Source organism: Oncorhynchus clarkii, chromosome 11 (genome assembly GCF_045791955.1).
Source record: "Oncorhynchus clarkii lewisi isolate Uvic-CL-2024 chromosome 11, UVic_Ocla_1.0, whole genome shotgun sequence".
NCBI lineage: Eukaryota > Metazoa > Chordata > Actinopteri > Salmoniformes > Salmonidae > Oncorhynchus > Oncorhynchus clarkii.
In genome coordinates, this window is record NC_092157.1 from 7986544 (window position 1) to 7994196 (window position 7653).

The following is a 7653-nucleotide window of genomic DNA, read 5'->3' on the forward strand; positions in this document are numbered from 1 at the left end:
TTATTTTGAAATAGAAAATAAATGATATCGTATTTCTCTCAAAATCATTGTAATATGCTTAACCTTGAATGTAAATAAAAATGATTCAAATCTTAAAGTTACATTTCAACCAGAGAGCGTCCTTAGATCATGGGAAAAGCCGCACATGAATCCTTCCCGCCGTGAATGGCTAAGCCCGCTGCGCTCTGAAACCACTCTATTTGTTGCAGAGATTTTAATATTACCGGCCTCAATTGATATCATGAAACTAATGTGTGGGGTGGCAGAGACACAAAAACTCGCATCAATACCGTTGTCAGATAACTCTGTGAAACAAAAAAAATGTATGCTATAGCTAGCAATCAAGTGGAAACTGACTGAACGACTCAAACTCCCCACCGAATGCTCACCAAATGGACGTTAGCTGCGAGGGCCGAGATGCATTGACTTTTGTTCGCTACATGTTGTGGTATGCTATTCAAGAGGACATATTGTTCTGTCTCACGATTCCCGAGCATGAAACGGCACAGGGGATGTTCAGTGTGCTGCGTGGCTATATTGACGAAAAACAGATTCCATGGTATCAAAAGGTGGGCTTTGGCATAGATAGGGCCCCATCCATCTATTGCAGGACGGCGCGCAGGCCTCTACACTCTAGTTATGAATGTGTCTCCCTCTGCCATATAGACCTATTGTTTGATACACCCACTGAGCTAGAATGGATACACAGAGAGCAACGGGCCAGCGCAGAACTCGGGTATAGATATATATACTATGCCTATGTAGCAGACATATTTGGGAAACTGAACTAAACGCATGCAATACAAAAAAAATCTACAGATGAGTGACGGAATGATCTTTTCCCCCAGATAGACGAACACGTCATAAGCCATTAAATAAATGTTTAGAATGGCATGAAATTAGCTTTAAAACGGCAACAACAAACTCAGCCTCATGGCAAAATGCGTCTATCTATCGGGAATTTAGGTCAGATATTTTATTTGCACATTTCGGGGAATTTTACGAGGGAAAATATTTGTGTAAATTTTTTAAATACTTCAAATATTGTTTATTTACATGTCTGCTCTACGCTTGAAAATGCTCTTGTGCAGATGAAAGGAACCCAATTTCAAACTATATAAAAAAAGCGTATAACCAATAATGGATATTAACTGAACAATTATATTGTGTAGCCAGCCCGTTGTGACATTAAAGAGCATTTCTCTCAAAACTGTGATTCCTAAAAGATGTGTAAGGAGATGTGGTCAACACTGTCATTTTTGTCTAAAATCCTAAATTAATCAGGAATGAGCAAAGTCAGCTATACCATACTAATATTGTTGATAGATTTAAACAAACAATATTGGAATCACCATGACTACAATCATAAATTGTAAACTCCATCGGCCTCATATAATATTAATTTGGGTTCACATGTTACATTTAATTAGGTTTTCGAGTCATAAACGGAGGAAAAACGAAATTGTTACTGTGTATACCACTTTAATGAAGAATAATTCAATTTTTGTCAACTCCGTAAACAAAAAATCTGATGGTGCTGATGTTTAACGTCAACTCCTTCAGAGTGCTGAAAGATCCGATAGAATGTTTTTATTGGGGATTTTCAAATGAATAATTTTCCATATAGTATATATGGGGGGCACTAACAACACTCAATTGTCTTAAACATCATTTCTGACTTGTGGAATTTCTCAGATTAGGGTAGAGAACTAGTTCGCTCTTGCATCTTTAATCGCAGCAGTGAAATTGATCATCAGATTCCTCATTATTTCATAAAATACTGGAAGTTTGCAGGCCTTCTATTTACGTTCAGCATTTCTAAGTTCACTTTTTAAGGCACGAGTGTGGTCATTTAACCAGGGTGAGACTCATGGCAGACAGTTTAATCTTGGTTTTTACTGGTGTCACTGAGTCTAAAGTAGCCTCACATACAGTGCCTTCGGGAAGTATTCAGACCCCTTGACTTTTTCCACATTTTGTTATGTTACAGCCTTATTCTAAAATGGATTAAAAAAAGAATCCTCAGCAATCTACACACAATACCCCAAAATGACAAAGTGAAAAGATTTTTGCAAATGTATAAAAAATATTTATTTACATAAGCATTCAGATCCTTTGTTATGAGACTCGAAATTGGGCTCAGGTGCATCCTGTTTCCATTGATCATCTTTGAGATGTTTCTACAACTTGATTGGAGTTCACCTGTGGTAAATTAAATTGATTGGACATGATTTGGAAAGGCACTCACCTGTCTATATAAAGGTCCCATAGTTGACAGTGCATGTCAGAGTATAAACCAAGCCATGAGGTCAAAGGAATTGTCCGTAGAGCTCAGAGACAGGATTGTGTCGAGGCACAGATCTGGGGAAAGGTACCAAAACATTTCTGCAGCATTGAAGGTCCCCAAGAACACAGTGGCCTCCATCATTCTTAAACAGAATAAGTTTGGAACCACCAAGACTCTTCCTAGAGCTGGCTGCTCGGCCAAACTGAGCAATCGGGGGAGAAGGGCCTTGGTCGGGGAGGTGACCAACAACCTGATAGTCACTCTGACAGAGCTCCAGAGTTACTCTGTGGAGACGGGAGAAGCTTCTAGAAGGATAACCATCTCTGCAGCACTCTACCAATCAGGCCTTTATGGTAGTGACCAGACGGAAGCCACTCCTCAGTAAACAGCACATGACAGCCCACCTAGAGTTTGTCAAAAGGCACCTAAAGACTCTCAGACCATGAGAAACAAGATTAACTCTTTGGCCTGAATGCCAAGTGTCTCGTCTGGAGGAAACCTGGCACCATCCTTACGGTGAAGCATGATGGGTGCAGCATCATGCTGTGGGGATGTTTTTCAGGGGCAGGAACTGGGAGACTAGTCAGGATTGAGGCATAGCAGAACGGATCAAAGTACAGAGAGATCCTTGATGAAAACCTGCTCCAGAGCACTCAGGACTTCAGATTGGGGCTAAGATTCACCTTCCAACAGGACAATGACCCTAAGTACACAGCCAAGACAACGCACAAGTGGCTTCGGGACAAGTCTCTGAATGTCCTTGAGTGGCCCAGCCAGAGCCCGGACTTGAACCCGATCTAACATATCTGGAGAGACCTGAAAATAGCTGTGCAGCAACGCTCCCCATCAAACCTGACAGAGTTTAAGGATCTGCAGAGAAGAATGGGAGAAACTCCCCAAATACAGGTGTGCCAAGCTTGCAGCATCATATCCAAGAAGACTCAAGACTGTAATCACTGCCAAAGATGCTTCAACAAAGTACTGAGTAAAGGGTTTGAAGACTTACATTGGCAAGAAAAAGTATGTGAACCCTTTGGAATTACCTGTATTTCTGCATAAATTGGACAGGAACTTTGATCTGATCTTCATCTAAGTCACAACAGACAAATAGTCTGCTTAAACTAAAAACAAACAATTATACACTTTCATGTCTTTATTGAACACACTGCATAAACATTCACAGTGCAGGGTGGGGAAAGTATGTGAACCTTTGGTTTTAATAACAGGTTGACCCTCCTTTGGCAGAAATAACCTCAACCAAAAGTTTTCTGTAGTTGCGGATCAGACATGCACAACGGTCAGGAGGAATTTTGGACCATTCCTCTTTACAAAACTGTTTCAGTTCAGCAATATTCTTGGGATGTCTGGTATGAACCGCTCTCTTGAGGTCATGCCACAGCATCTCAAATTCGGGTTGAGGTCAGGACTCTGACTGGTCCACTCCAAAAGGCGTATTTTCTTCTGATGAAGCCATTCTGTTGTTGATTTACTTCTGTGTTTTGGGTTATTGTCCTGTTGCATCACCCATCTGCTGTTGAGTTTCAAATTGGCGGATTGATAGCCTTACATTCTCCTGAAAAATGTCTTGATAAACATTTTTTTTGTCGATGATAGCAAGCTGTCCAGGCCCCGAGGCAGAAAAGCAGCTCCAAACCATGACGCCCCCTTCACAGTACTTTACAGTTGGGATGAGGGATTGATTTTGGTGTGCTGTGCATTTTTTTCTTCACACTTAGTGTTGTGTGTTCTTTCCAAACAACTCAACTTAAGTTTCATCTGTCCACAGAATATTTTGCCAATAACTCTGTGGAACATCCAGATGCTCTTTTGCAAACTTCAGACGTGCAGCAATGGGTTTTTTTGGACAGCAGTGGCTTCTTCTGTGGTGTCCTCCCATGAACACCATTCTTGTTTAGTGTTTTACGTATCATAGACTCGTCAACAGAGATGGTAGCATGTTCCAGAGATTTCTCTAAGTATTTAGCTGACACTAAGATACTTCTTAACCTCACTGAGTTTTCTGCGCTGTGCTCTTGCAGTCATCTTTGCAGGAAGGCAAGTCCTAGGGAGAGTAGCAACAGTGCTGAACTTTCTCCATTTATAGACAATTTGTCTTACTGTGGACAGATGAACATCAGGGTTTTTAGAGATACTTTTGTAACCCTTTCCAGATTTATGCAAGTCAACAATTCTTAATCTTGGGTCTTCTGAGATCTCTGGTTCACATCAGGCAATGCTTTGTGTGAATAGCAAACTCAAATTGTGTGAGTTTTTTTTATAGGGCAGGGCAGCGCTAACCAACATCACCAATCTCGTCTCATTGATTGGACTCCAGGTTAGCTGACTTCTGACTCCAATTAGCTTTTGGAGAAATCATTAGCCTAGGGGTTCAAATACTTTTTCCAACCTACACTGTGAATGTTTAAATGATGTATTTTTCTTGTCTATATTGAATACAATAATTTGTGTGTTATTAGTTTAAGCAGACTGTGTTTGTTGTTGTGACTAATTTTATGACCAATTCATGCAGAAATTCAGATAATTCCAAAGGGTTCACATACTTTTTCTTGCCACTGTATGTAAATGTGATATTTCAGTTTTGTTTTTTGTTTTGATAAATTAGCAAACATTTATAAAAAACTGTTTTTGCTTTGTCATTATAGGGGTATTGTGTGTGTGTAGATTGATGAAGGGAAACTGTTTAAATACATTTTAGAATGAGGCTGTAACCTAACAAAATGTGGAACAAGTCAAGGGGTCTGAATACTTTCCGAAAGGCACTCTGTCATTGAAAATGTTCAGCAAATGATTGGAGTGATGACAGAGAACAGACAGGATATAACGGATTGGTAGGTGCTCTAGCATTTGTTTAGTTAATGAAGCGACAGCAAGTGTGGATAGACACATTTTTTTAAGAGGAGAAAGCATTTTAAAAAAACAATAGGTTCCCAAATGAGGAAACTTCTCCACATGACACAGGGCTACATATTTTATATACTTGTGCCCGCAAACAAAAGGGATAAAGCTTGGAACGTCATTGGTAGCAGTCCTATCTTATGACTTAAGCTACTTTGAATTCTGCAGCGTGGAACAAAGCCCTGGTAGCGGTGAGGATTTGAATGTCATCGTGATAGGTTGCTGTAACGTTGCATTGCTCCTAGACATCTTTTCAGAGTGCGAACACGCACGGAAACTGCATAGCGGGAAGTCCTCTCCTGAATTCTTTTTTCTTTTTTATATTACCGCCTTTTCTAGCCCAATTTCGTGGTATCCAATTGTTAGTAGTTACTAGTTACTATCAGTGTGCCATTGATCTGGTAAACAACAGAGCAAACCGTGGCGGTACTTTGCCCAGCTTGTGCTGACTATTCATATAACGTAGGAGGTCAAAGGTCATTCAAGGCCAAAGTTCTGGTTCTTTCCTGGTCCAGTGGAGGAAGAACTTGAGAAGTTTCCTCGAACTACAGATCTAGGATCTGATTATCCTAACCCCAATCCAAACCCGTAATCTTATGGGGACAGAAGAATATCTGACTCTGGACCAGCGGTTATTAAGGGCAATTCAACTTCGGAGTGAGGGGTTACAGGGCTTGGGGTCGCTATGCATTTATCTCCCTTCTCCACCTTGAAGCAGCCACAGTGCAGGCTTGCAGGATGGCAAAGAGAATCCATCTGGTGAGCGTCCATACGAGCCTGTAGGTATAGGAAGGACATGGGACTAGTAAGGGACATGGTTTACAAGCACTGGCTTGTTTTAACCTACCTACAGTAACGGAGACCAACACATTCCACATAGGCTATGTGGAGCTTCACAGTCACCATGACTACCCATTCTCATGTCTGAGCAAGAAGTGTTCAAGCCAAAAGTGAGGCCAGCAGGCTCATGCCAAGGTGAGTCATCTGTGTGTGTGTGTGTGTGTGTGTGTGTGTGTGTATGACACAGTATCACAAACAAACTGAATAACATTGCAACACACTTTGCTTCTGGTATGTCTTCTCTCTCTCTCCGTTTGCTCTCTAATTTTATTAAATCCTTGTGCTTTTGATTTGCTGAAGATGGCAGTGATGTCCTGCTATTGGCCATGTAACCGTGCGGAATGTGACTGGGGTGTCCGTCTGTCTGGCTAGGAGGAGTGACAAGAGGCACCGAGGTTGGGACGAGGGCAACGAATTACCATGGCTCTGGTTGGCTCTCCTTGGCTCTGGTTGACTCTCCTTGGCTCTGGTTGGCTCTCCTTGGCTCTGGTTGGCTCTCCTTGGCTCTGGTTGGCTCTCCTTGGCTCTGGTTGGCTCTCCTTGGCTCTGGTTGGCTCTCCTTGGCTCTGGTTGGCTCTCCTTGGCTCTGGTTGGCTCTCCATGGCTCTGGTTGGCTCTGGTTGGGACCTACTGGGGATAGTGTTAGTATGGAAGCCTGAATGTACTCAAAACATTTTCTCTGTCCATCAACATGACAAAATAGGAGTGTCACCACACACACACACACACACACACACAAACAAACCCCAAAACCTTCCCCTGGTTTGACATAGAGATAAAGTGGTGGTAGCCATCCTTCCTGTAAAGTGATACAACATACAGATAGATACAAGACCTCATCCTCTGCCATCAGGTTAATCATAGTAACGTGGAGAATCCCCACCGATCTATCATCCCTGATTTAAAAAAAAACGCCTTTCCCTCTTGAAACCTTGTGTCAGCCAGCAGCTCACACGAGACATGTTCCTTGCCCCTGCATGCACCATTCTTTAGTATGATGCTTAGAGACTTGGTCATAATGGCAGATGGTTACTGTGTCGCCTCAGCCCGAGTCTATACTGTCAGGGCAGAGCTCCTAATGGACAAAGAATAGGAAGTCAAATAATTAGTACCAGACTATATGCAGCATCTTTTCTATATGTCATTTCCTGTTTACGTTCAGAGCCAGGGCTGGGGTGGCACCTTGCAGGCACATTCTTTAAGTGGCCCCTCTCTTGCCGGTGGAAAATGTGTATTTTTCAGATAGCTGATTAGAGACTAATTTACCAATTTAAAAAAAATGTCGTTGACATGGGCTAATTGAGTGACTGTCAGTGACTGGTTTAAGAGGAAATCTGCTGATGCGCTACCACATTTCACTGTGTGTATTCTACTATTCTAACTGTCAACAGCGAGTTGAGACCCTGGCCGGCCCTGATCATAAGGACATATAGAGCTTTTACAGCACCAACAGCTTGTCGTGATTGTATTGTAACCAACAATTCCTCTGACTTGTTATATAAAACTCGTGTTTTATATATTGTATGAATACTCGTAACTTTACATAGGACACTCTAAATACACAAATACATGTTCCGAAATGAGTATTTATATGTTAGCAAGAGCAAGAC

At 41.7% G+C, this 7653-nt stretch overlaps 1 protein-coding gene across 1 annotated transcript in view; it reads right to left on the bottom strand.

The window, feature by feature from the left end:
* LOC139420603 (glucose-fructose oxidoreductase domain-containing protein 1-like) overlaps positions 1-6654 on the bottom strand; it is a 30245-nt gene extending 23591 nt beyond the window's left edge. The window contains exon 1 of the mRNA XM_071170795.1: positions 6463-6654. The gene's annotated coding sequence lies outside the window, so the exon portion shown is untranslated. The remainder of the gene's footprint in view (positions 1-6462) is intronic.
* Positions 6655-7653: the final 999 nt, after the last annotated feature.